The following is a 13,159-nucleotide window of genomic DNA, read 5'->3' as shown; positions in this document are numbered from 1 at the left end:
GGTCACACGCACAGTACACAGTATATGTACACCGGTCACACGCACAGTACACAGTATATACACACCGGTCACACGCACAGTATATACACACCGGTCACCCGCACAGTACACAGTATATACACACCGGTCACCCGCACAGTACACAGTCTATACACACCGGTCACACGCACAGTACACAGTCTATGTACACCGGTCACACGCACAGTACACAGTCTATGTACACCGGTCACACGCACAGTACACAGTCTATGTACACCGGTCACACGCACAGTACACAGTATATACACACCGGTCACACGCACAGTACACAGTATACACACACACCGGTCACACGCACAGTACACAGTATATACACAGCGGTCACACGAACAGTACACAGTATACACACACCGGTCACACGCACAGTACACAGTATATACACACCGGTCACGCGCACAGTACACAGTATATGTACACCGGTCACACGCACAGTACACAGTATATACACACCGGTCACACGCACAGTACACAGTATATGTACACCGGTCACACGCACAGTACACAGTATATGTACACCGGTCACACGCACAGTACACAGTATATGTACACCGGTCACACGCACAGTACACAGTATATACACACCGGTCACACGCACAGTACACAGTATATGTACACCGGTCACACGCACAGTACACAGTAAATACACACCGGTCACACGCACAGTACACAGTATAAACACACCGGTCACACGCACAGTACACAGTATATGTACACCAGTCACACGCACAGTACACAGTATATACACACCGGTCACACGCACAGTACACAGTATATGTACACCGGTCACACGCACAGTACACAGTATATACACACCGGTCACACGCACAGTACACAGTATATACACACCAGTAACACGCACAGTACACAGTATATACACACCGGTCACACGCACAGTACATACTCACCGGTCACACACACAGTATATACTCACCGGTCACACGCACAGTACACAGTATATACACACCGGTCACACGCACAGTACACAGTATATACACAGCGGTCACAAGCACAGTACACAGTATATACACACATCGGTCACACGCACAGTACACAGTATATACATACACCGGTCACACGCACAGTACACAGTATATACACACCGGTCACACGCACAGTACACAGTATATACACAGCGGTCACACGCACAGTACACAGTATATACACAGCGGTCACACGCACAGTACACAGTATATACACAGCGGTCACACGCACAGTACACAGTATATACACAGCGGTCACACGCACAGTACACAGTATATACACACACCGGTCACACGCACAGTACACAGTATATATACACACCGGTCACACGCACAGTACACAGTATATACACACACCGGTCACACGCACAGTACACAGTATATACACACCGGTCACACGCACAGTACAAAGTATATATACACACACCGGTCACACGCACAGTACACAGTATATACACACACCGGTCACACGCAGAGTACACAGTATATACACACATCGGTCACACGCACAGTACACAGTATATACACACACCGGTCACACGCACAGTACACGGTATATACACAGCGGTCACACGCACAGTACACAGTATATACACAGCGGTCACACGCACAGTACACAGTATATACACAGCGGTCACACGCACAGTACACAGTATATACACAGCGGTCACACGCACAGTACAAAGTATATATACACACACCGGTCACACGCACAGTACAAAGTATATATACACACACCGGTCACACGCACAGTACACAGTATATACACACACCGGTCACACGCACAGTACACAGTATATACACACACCGGTCACACGCACAGTACACAGTATATACACACACCGGTCACACGCACAGTACACAGTATATACACAGCGGTCACACGCACAGTACACAGTATATACACAGCGGTCACAAGCACAGTACACAGTATATACACACCGGTCACACACACAGTACACAGTATATACACACCGGTCACACACACAGTACACAGTATATATACACACCGGTCACCAGCACAGTACACAGTATATACACAGCGGTCACACGCACAGTACATACACAGCGGTCACACACCGGTCACCCGGACAGTACACAGTATATACACACCGATCACCCGGACAGTACACAGTATATACACACCGGTCATCCGCACAGTACACAGTATATACGCACCGGTCACCCGCACAGTACACAGTCTATACACAGCGGTCACACGCACAGTACACAGTATATACACAGCGGTCACACGCACAGTACACAGTATATACACAGCGGTCACACGCACAGTACACAGTATATACACAGCGGTCACACGCACAGTACACAGTATATACACACACCGGTCACACGCACAGTACACAGTATATATACACACCGGTCACACGCACAGTACACAGTATATACACACACCGGTCACACGCACAGTACACAGTATATACACACCGGTCACACGCACAGTACAAAGTATATATACACACACCGGTCACACGCACAGTACACAGTATATACACACATCGGTCACACGCACAGTACACAGTATATACACACACCGGTCACACGCACAGTACACGGTATATACACAGCGGTCACACGCACAGTACACAGTATATACACAGCGGTCACACGCACAGTACACAGTATATACACAGCGGTCACACGCACAGTACACAGTATATACACAGCGGTCACACGCACAGTACAAAGTATATATACACACACCGGTCACACGCACAGTACAAAGTATATATACACACACCGGTCACACGCACAGTACACAGTATATACACACACCGGTCACACGCACAGTACACAGTATATACACACACCGGTCACACGCACAGTACACAGTATATACACACACCGGTCACACGCACAGTACACAGTATATACACAGCGGTCACACGCACAGTACACAGTATATACACAGCGGTCACAAGCACAGTACACAGTATATACACACCGGTCACACACACAGTACACAGTATATACACACCGGTCACACACACAGTACACAGTATATATACACACCGGTCACCAGCACAGTACACAGTATATACACAGCGGTCACACGCACAGTACATACACAGCGGTCACACACCGGTCACCCGGACAGTACACAGTATATACACACCGGTCACCCGCACAGTACACAGTATATACACACCGGTCATCCGCACAGTACACAGTATATACGCACCGGCCACCCGCACAGTACACAGTATATACACACCGGTCACCCGCACAGTACACAGTATATACACACCGGTCACCCGCACAGTACACAGTATATACACACCGGGCAACCGCACAGTACACAGTATATACACACCGGTCACACGCACAGTACACAGTCTATACACACCGGTCACACGCACAGTACACAGTATATACACACCGGTCACACGCACAGTACACAGTATATACACACACCGGTCACACGCACAGTACAGAGTATATACACACACCGGTCACACGCACAGTACACACACACACCGGTCACACGCACAGTACACAGCATATACACACACCGGTCACACGCACAGTACACAGTATATACACACACCGGTCACACGCCCAGTACACAGTATATATATACACCGGTCACACACAGTATATACACACTGGTCATACGCACAGTGCACAGTATATATACACACCATTCACACGCACAGTACACAGTATATACACACACCGGTCACACGCACAGTACACAGTATATACACACACCGGTCACACACACAGTATATACACACACCGGTCACACGCACAGTACACAGTATATACACACACCGGTCACACGCACAGTACACAGTATATACACACACCGGTCACACGCACAGTACACAGTATATACACACACCGGTCACACGCACAGTACACAGTATATACAAACACCGGTCACACGCACAGTACACAGTATATACACACACCGGTCACACGCACAGTACACAGTATATATACACACCGGTCACACGCACAGTACACAGTATATACACAGACCGGTCACACGCACAGTACACAGTATATACACACCGGTCACACGCACAGTACAAAGTATATATACACACACCGGTCACACGCACAGTACACAGTATATACACACATCGGTCACACGCACAGTACACAGTATATACACACACCGGTCACACGCACAGTACACAGTATATACACAGCGGTCACACGCACAGTACACAGTATATACACAGCGGTCACACGCACAGTACACAGTATATACACAGCGGTCACACGCACAGTACACAGTATATACACAGCGGTGACACGCACAGTACAAAGTATATATACACACACCGGTCACACGCACAGTACAAAGTATATATACACACACCGGTCACACGCACAGTACACAGTATATACACACACCGGTCACACGCACAGTACACAGTATATACACACACCGGTCACACGCACAGTACACAGTATATACACAGCGGTCACACGCACAGTACACAGTATATACACAGCGGTCACAAGCACAGTACACAGTATATACACACCGGTCACACACACAGTACACAGTATATACACACCGGTCACACACACAGTACACAGTATATATACACACCGGTCACCAGCACAGTACACAGTATATACACAGCGGTCACACGCACAGTACATACACAGCGGTCACACACCGGTCACCCGGACAGTACACAGTATATACACACCGGTCACCCGCACAGTACACAGTATATACGCACCGGTCATCCGCACAGTACACAGTATATACGCACCGGTCACCCGCACAGTACACAGTATATACGCACCGGTCACCCGCACAGTACACAGTATATACACACCGGTCACCCGCACAGTACACAGTATATACACACCGGTCACCCGCACAGTACACAGTATATACACAGCGGGCAACCGCACAGTACACAGTATATACACAGCGGTCACCCGCACAGTACACAGTATATACACAGCGGTCACCCGCACAGTACACAGTCTATACACACAGCGGTCACCCGCACAGTACACAGTCTATACACACCGGTCACCTGCACAGTACACAGTCTATACACACCGGTCACCCGCACAGTACACAGTCTATACACACCGGTCACCCGCACAGTACACAGTCTATACACAGCGGTCACACGCACAGTACACAGTCTATACACAGCGGTCACACGCACAGTACACAGTATATACACACCGGTCACACGCACAGTACACAGTATATACACACACCGGTCACACGCACAGTACACAGTATATACACACACCGGTCACACGCACAGTACACAGCATATACACACACCGGTCACACGCACAGTACACAGTATATACACACACCGGTCACACGCCCAGTACACAGTATATATATACACCGGTCACACACAGTATATACACACTGGTCATACGCACAGTGCACAGTATATATACACACCATTCACACGCACAGTACACAGTATATACACACACCGGTCACACGCACAGTACACAGTATATACACACACCGGTCACACGCACAGTACACAGTATATACACACACCGGTCACACGCACAGTACACAGTATATACACACACCGGTCACACGCACAGTACACAGTATATACACACACCGGTCACACGCACAGTACACAGTATATACACACACCGGTCACACGCACAGTACACAGTATATACAAACACCGGTCACACGCACAGTACACAGTATATACACACACCGGTCACACGCACAGTACACAGTATATATATACACCGGTCACACACAGTATATATACACACCGGTCATACGCACAGTACACAGTATATACACACACCGGTCACACGCACAGTACACAGTATATATATATATACACCGGTCACACACAGTATATGCACACACCGGTCACAAGCACAGTACACAGAATATGCACACACCGGTCACACGCACAGTACACAGTATATACACACACCGGTCACAAGCACAGTACACAGTATATACACACACCGGTCACACGCACAGTACACAGTATATACACACAGCGGTCACACGCACAGTACACAGTATATACACACAGCGGTCACACGCACAGTACACAGTATATACACACAGCGGTCACACGCACAGTACACAGTATATACACACACAGCGGTCACACGCACAGTACACAGTATATACACACACAGCGGTCACACGCACAGTACACAGTATATACACACAGCGGTCACACGCACAGTACACAGTATATACACACAGCGGTCACACGCACAGTACACAGTATATACACACAGCGGTCACACGCACAGTACACAGTATATACACACAGCGGTCACACGCACAGTACACAGTATATACACACAGCGGTCACACGCACAGTACACAGTATATACACAGTATATACACACAGCGGTCACACGCACAGTACACAGTATATACACACAGCGGTCACACGCACAGTACACAGTATATACACACAGCGGTCACACGCACAGTACACAGTATATACACACAGCGGTCACACGCACAGTACACAGTATATACACACAGCGGTCACACGCACAGTACAAAGTATATACACACAGCGGTCACAAGCACAGTACACAGTATATACACAGCGGTCACACGCACAGTACACAGTATATACACAGCGGTCACACGCACAGTACACAGTATATACACACACCGGTCACACGCACAGTACACAGTATATACACACACCGGTCACACGCACAGTACACAGTATATACACACACCGGTCACACGCACAGTACACAGTATATACACACACCGGTCACACGCACAGTACACAGTATATACACACACCGGTCACACGCACAGTACACAGTATATACACACACCGGTCACACGCACAGTACACAGTATATACACACACCGGTCACACGCACAGTACACAGTATATACACACACCGGTCACACGCACAGTACACAGTATATACACACACCGGTCACACGCACAGTACACAGTATATACACACACCGGTCACACGCACAGTACACAGTATATACACACACCGGTCACACGCACAGTACACAGTATATACACACACCGGTCACACGCACAGTACACAGTATACACACACAGCGGTCACACGCACAGTACACAGTATATACACAGCGGTCACACGCACAGTACACAGTATATACACAGCGGTCACACGCACAGTACACAGTATATACACAGCGGTCACACGCACAGTACACAGTATACACACACACCGGTCACACGCACAGTACACAGTATACACACACACCGGTCACACGCACAGTACACAGTATACACACACACCGGTCACACGCACAATACACAGTATACACACACACCGGTCACACGCACAGTACACAGTATATACACACACCGGTCACACGCACAGTACACAGTATATACACACACCGGTCACACGCACAGTACACAGTATATACACACACCGGTCACACGCACAGTACACAGTATATACACACACCGGTCACACGCACAGTACACAGTATACACACACACCGGTCACACGCACAGTACACACACACACAGTACACAGTATATACACACCGGTCACACGCACAGTACACAGTCTATGTACACCGGTCACACGCACAGTACACAGTCTATGTACACCGGTCACACGCACAGTACACAGTCTATGTACACCGGTCACACGCACAGTACACAGTATATACACACCGGTCACATGCACAGTACACAGTATACACACACACCGGTCACACGCACAGTACACAGTATATACACACCGGTCACACGCACAGTATATACACACCGGTCACACGCACAGTATATACACACCGGTCACACGCACAGTATATACACAGCGGTCACACGCACAGTACACAGTATATACACAGCGGTCACACGCACAGTACACAGTATATACACAGAAGTCACGCGCACAGTACACAGTGGTCACGCGCACAGTACACAGTATATACACAGCGGTCACGCGCACAGTACACAGTATATACACAGCGGTCACACGCACAGTACACAGTATATACACAGCGGTCACACGCACAGTACACAGTATATACACAGCGGTCACACGCACAGTACACAGTATATACACAGCGGTCACACGCACAGTACACAGTATATACACAGCGGTCAAACGCACAGTACACAGTATATACACACACCGGTCACACGCACAGTACACAGTATATACACACACCGGTCACACGCACAGTACACAGTATATACACACACCGGTCACACGCACAGTACACAGTATATACACACAGCGGTCACACGCACAGTACACAGTATATACACAGCGGTCACACACACAGTATATACACAGCGGTCACACGCACAGTACACAGTATATACACAGCGGTCACACGCACAGTACACAGTATATACACAGCGGTCACACGCACAGTACAAAGTATATATACACACACCGGTCACACGCACAGTACAAAGTATATAGACACACACCGGTCACACGCACAGTACACAGTATATACACACACCGGTCACACGCACAGTACACAGTATATACACACACCGGTCACACGCACAGTACACAGTATATACACAGCGGTCACACGCACAGTACACAGTATATACACAGCGGTCACACGCACAGTACACAGTCTATGTACACCGGTCACACGCACAGTACACAGTATATACACACCGGTCACATGCACAGTACACAGTATACACACACACCGGTCACACGCACAGTACACAGTATATACACAGCGGTCACACGCACAGTACACAGTATATACACAGCGGTCACAAGCACAGTACACAGTATATACACACCGGTCACACACACAGTACACAGTATATACACACCGGTCACACACACAGTATATACACACCGGTCACCCGCACAGTACACAGTATATATACACACCGGTCACCAGAACAGTACACAGCATATACACAGCGGTCACACGCACAGTACATACACAGCGGTCACACACCGGTCACCCGGACAGTACACAGTATATACACACCGGTCACCCGGACAGTACACAGTATATACACACCGGTCACCCGCACAGTACACAGTATATACACACCGGTCACCCGCACAGTACACAGTATATACACACCGGTCACCCGCACAGTACACAGTATATACACACCGGGCACCCGCACAGTACACAGTATATACACACCGGGCACCCGCACAGTACACAGTATATACACAGCGGTCACCGCACAGTACACAGTCTATACACACAGCGGTCACCCGCACAGTACACAATCTATACACACAGCGGTCACCCGCACAGTACACAGTCTATACACACCGCGGTCACCCGCACAGTACACAGTCTATACACACCGGTCACACGCACAGTACACAGTATATACACACAGGTCACACGCACAGTACACAGTATATACACACACCGGTCACACGCACAGTACACAGTATATACACACACCGGTCACACGCACAGTACACAGCATATACACACACCGGTCACACGCACAGTACACAGTATATACACACCGGTCACACGCCCAGTACACAGTATATACACACACCGGTCACACGCCCAGTACACAGTATATATATACACCGGTTACACACAGTATATACACACCGGTCATACGCACAGTGCACAGTATACACACACACCGGTCACACGCACAGTACACAGTATACACACACACCGGTCACACGCACAGTACACAGTATACACACACACCGGTCACACGCACAATACACAGTATACACACACACCGGTCACACGCACAGTACACAGTATATACACACACCGGTCACACGCACAGTACACAGTATATACACACACCGGTCACACGCACAGTACACAGTATATACACACACCGGTCACACGCACAGTACACAGTATATACACACACCGGTCACACGCACAGTACACAGTATATACACACACCGGTCACACGCACAGTACACAGTATACACACACACCGGTCACACGCACAGTACACACACACACCGGTCACACGCACAGTACACAGTCTATGTACACCGGTCACACGCACAGTACACAGTCTATGTACACCGGTCACACGCACAGTACACAGTCTATGTACACCGGTCACACGCACAGTACACAGTATATACACACCGGTCACATGCACAGTACACAGTATACACACACACCGGTCACACGCACAGTACACAGTATATACACACCGGTCACACGCACAGTATATACACACCGGTCACACGCACAGTATATACACACCGGTCACACGCACAGTATATACACACCGGTCACACGCACAGTATATACACAGCGGTCACACGCACAGTACACAGTATATACACAGCGGTCACACGCACAGTACACAGTATATACACAGAAGTCACGCGCACAGTACACAGTGGTCACGCGCACAGTACACAGTATATACACAGCGGTCACGCGCACAGTACACAGTATATACACAGCGGTCACACGCACAGTACACAGTATATACACAGCGGTCACACGCACAGTACACAGTATATACACAGCGGTCACACGCACAGTACACAGTATATACACAGCGGTCACACGCACAGTACACAGTATATACACAGCGGTCACACGCACAGTACACAGTATATACACACACCGGTCACACGCACAGTACACAGTATATACACACACCGGTCACACGCACAGTACACAGTATATACACACACCGGTCACAAGCACAGTACACAGTATATACACACAGCGGTCACACGCACAGTACACAGTATATACACAGCGGTCACACACACAGTGTATACACAGCGGTCACACGCACAGTACACAGTATATACACAGCGGTCACACGCACAGTACACAGTATATACACAGCGGTCACACGCACAGTACAAAGTATATATACACACACCGGTCACACGCACAGTACAAAGTATATATACACACACCGGTCACACGCACAGTACACAGTATATACACACACCGGTCACACGCACAGTACACAGTATATACACACACCGGTCACACGCACAGTACATACACACCGGTCACATGCACAGTACACACACACACCGGTCACACGCACAGTACACAGTATATACACAGCGGTCACACGCACAGTACACAGTATATACACAGCGGTCACAAGCACAGTACACAGTATATACACACCGGTCACACACACAGTACACAGTATATACACACCGGTCACACACACAGTATATACACACCGGTCACCCGCACAGTACACAGTATATATACACACCGGTCACCAGAACAGTACACAGTATATACACACCGGTCACCCGCACAGTACACAGTATATACACACCGGTCACCCGCACAGTACACAGTATATACACACCGGTCACCCGCACAGTACACAGTATATACACACCGGTCACCCGCACAGTACACAGTATATACACACCGGGCACCCGCACAGTACACAGTATATACACAGCGGTCACCCGCACAGTACACAGTATATACACAGCGGTCACCCGCACAGTACACAGTCTATACACACAGCGGTCACCCGCACAGTACACAGTCTATACACACAGCGGTCACCCGCACAGTACACAGTCTATACACACCGCGGTCACCCGCACAGTACACAGTCTATACACACCGGTCACACGCACAGTACACAGTATATACACACAGGTCACACGCACAGTACACAGTATATACACACACCGGTCACACGCACAGTACACAGTATATACACACACCGGTCACACGCACAGTACACAGCATATACACACACCGGTCACACGCACAGTACACAGTATATACACACCGGTCACACGCCCAGTACACAGTATATACACACACCGGTCACACACAGTATATACACACCGGTCATACGCACAGTGCACAGTATATACACACACCGGTCACACGCACAGTACACAGTATATACACACACCGGTCACACGCACAGTACACAGTATATACACACACCGGTCACACGCACAGTACACAGTATATACACACACCGGTCACACGCACAGTACACAGTATATACACACACCGGTCACACGCACAGTACACAGTATATACACACACCGGTCACACGCACAGTACACAGTATATACACACACCGGTCACACGCACAGTACACAGTATATACACACACCGGTCACACGCACAGTACACAGTATATACACACAGCGGTCACACGCACAGTACACAGTATATACACACAGCGGTCACACGCACAGTACACAGTATATACACACAGCGGTCACACGCACAGTACACAGTATATACACACACCGGTCACACGCACAGTACACAGTATATACACACACCGGTCACACGCACAGTACACAGTATATACACACACCGGTCACACGCACAGTACACAGTATATACAAACACCGGTCACACGCACAGTACACAGTATATACACACACAGCGGTCACACGCACAGTACACAGTATATACACACAGCGGTCACACGCACAGTACACAGTATATACACACAGCGGTCACACGCACAGTACACACGCACAGTACACAGTATATACACACAGCGGTCACACGCACACTACACAGTATATACACACAGCGGTCACACGCACAGTACACAGTATATACACACAGCGGTCACACGCACAGTACACAGTATACACACACAGCGGTCACACGCACAGTACACAGTATACACACACACAGCGGTCACACGCACAGTACACAGTATACACACACACAGCGGTCACACGCACAGTACACAGTATACACACACACCGGTCACACGCACAGTACACAGTATACACACACACCGGTCACACGCACAGTACACAGTATATACACACACCGGTCACACGCACAGTACACAGTATATACACACACCGGTCACACGCACAGTACACAGTATATACACACACCGGTCACACGCACAGTACACAGTATACACACACACCGGTCACACGCACAGTACACAGTATATACACACCGGTCACACGCACAGTACAGTCTATGTACACCGGTCACACGCACAGTACACAGTCTATGTACACCGGTCACACGCACAGTACACAGTATATACACACCGGTCACATGCACAGTACACAGTATACACACACACCGGTCACACGCACAGTACACAGTATACACACACACCGGTCACACGCACAGTACACAGTATATACACACCGGTCACACGCACAGTATATACACACCGGTCACACGCACAGTATATACACAG

The 13,159-nt window shown here is 48.9% G+C and overlaps 1 protein-coding gene across 1 annotated transcript in view; it reads right to left on the bottom strand.

Annotated features, from left to right (window-relative positions):
* AMFR (autocrine motility factor receptor) overlaps positions 1 to 13,159 on the bottom strand; it is a 119,607-nt gene that overhangs the window by 70,438 nt on the left and 36,010 nt on the right. The gene's annotated exons all lie outside the window — the stretch shown is intronic.

Source organism: Phyllobates terribilis, unplaced genomic scaffold (genome assembly GCF_046119375.1).
Source record: "Phyllobates terribilis strain yellow unplaced genomic scaffold, ASM4611937v1 Scaffold_13__5_contigs__length_258822181, whole genome shotgun sequence".
NCBI classification, from domain to species: Eukaryota; Metazoa; Chordata; class Amphibia; order Anura; family Dendrobatidae; genus Phyllobates; species Phyllobates terribilis.
Note: the sequence above shows the minus strand (reverse complement) of the source record. Positions and strands in the feature narration are given on the sequence as shown.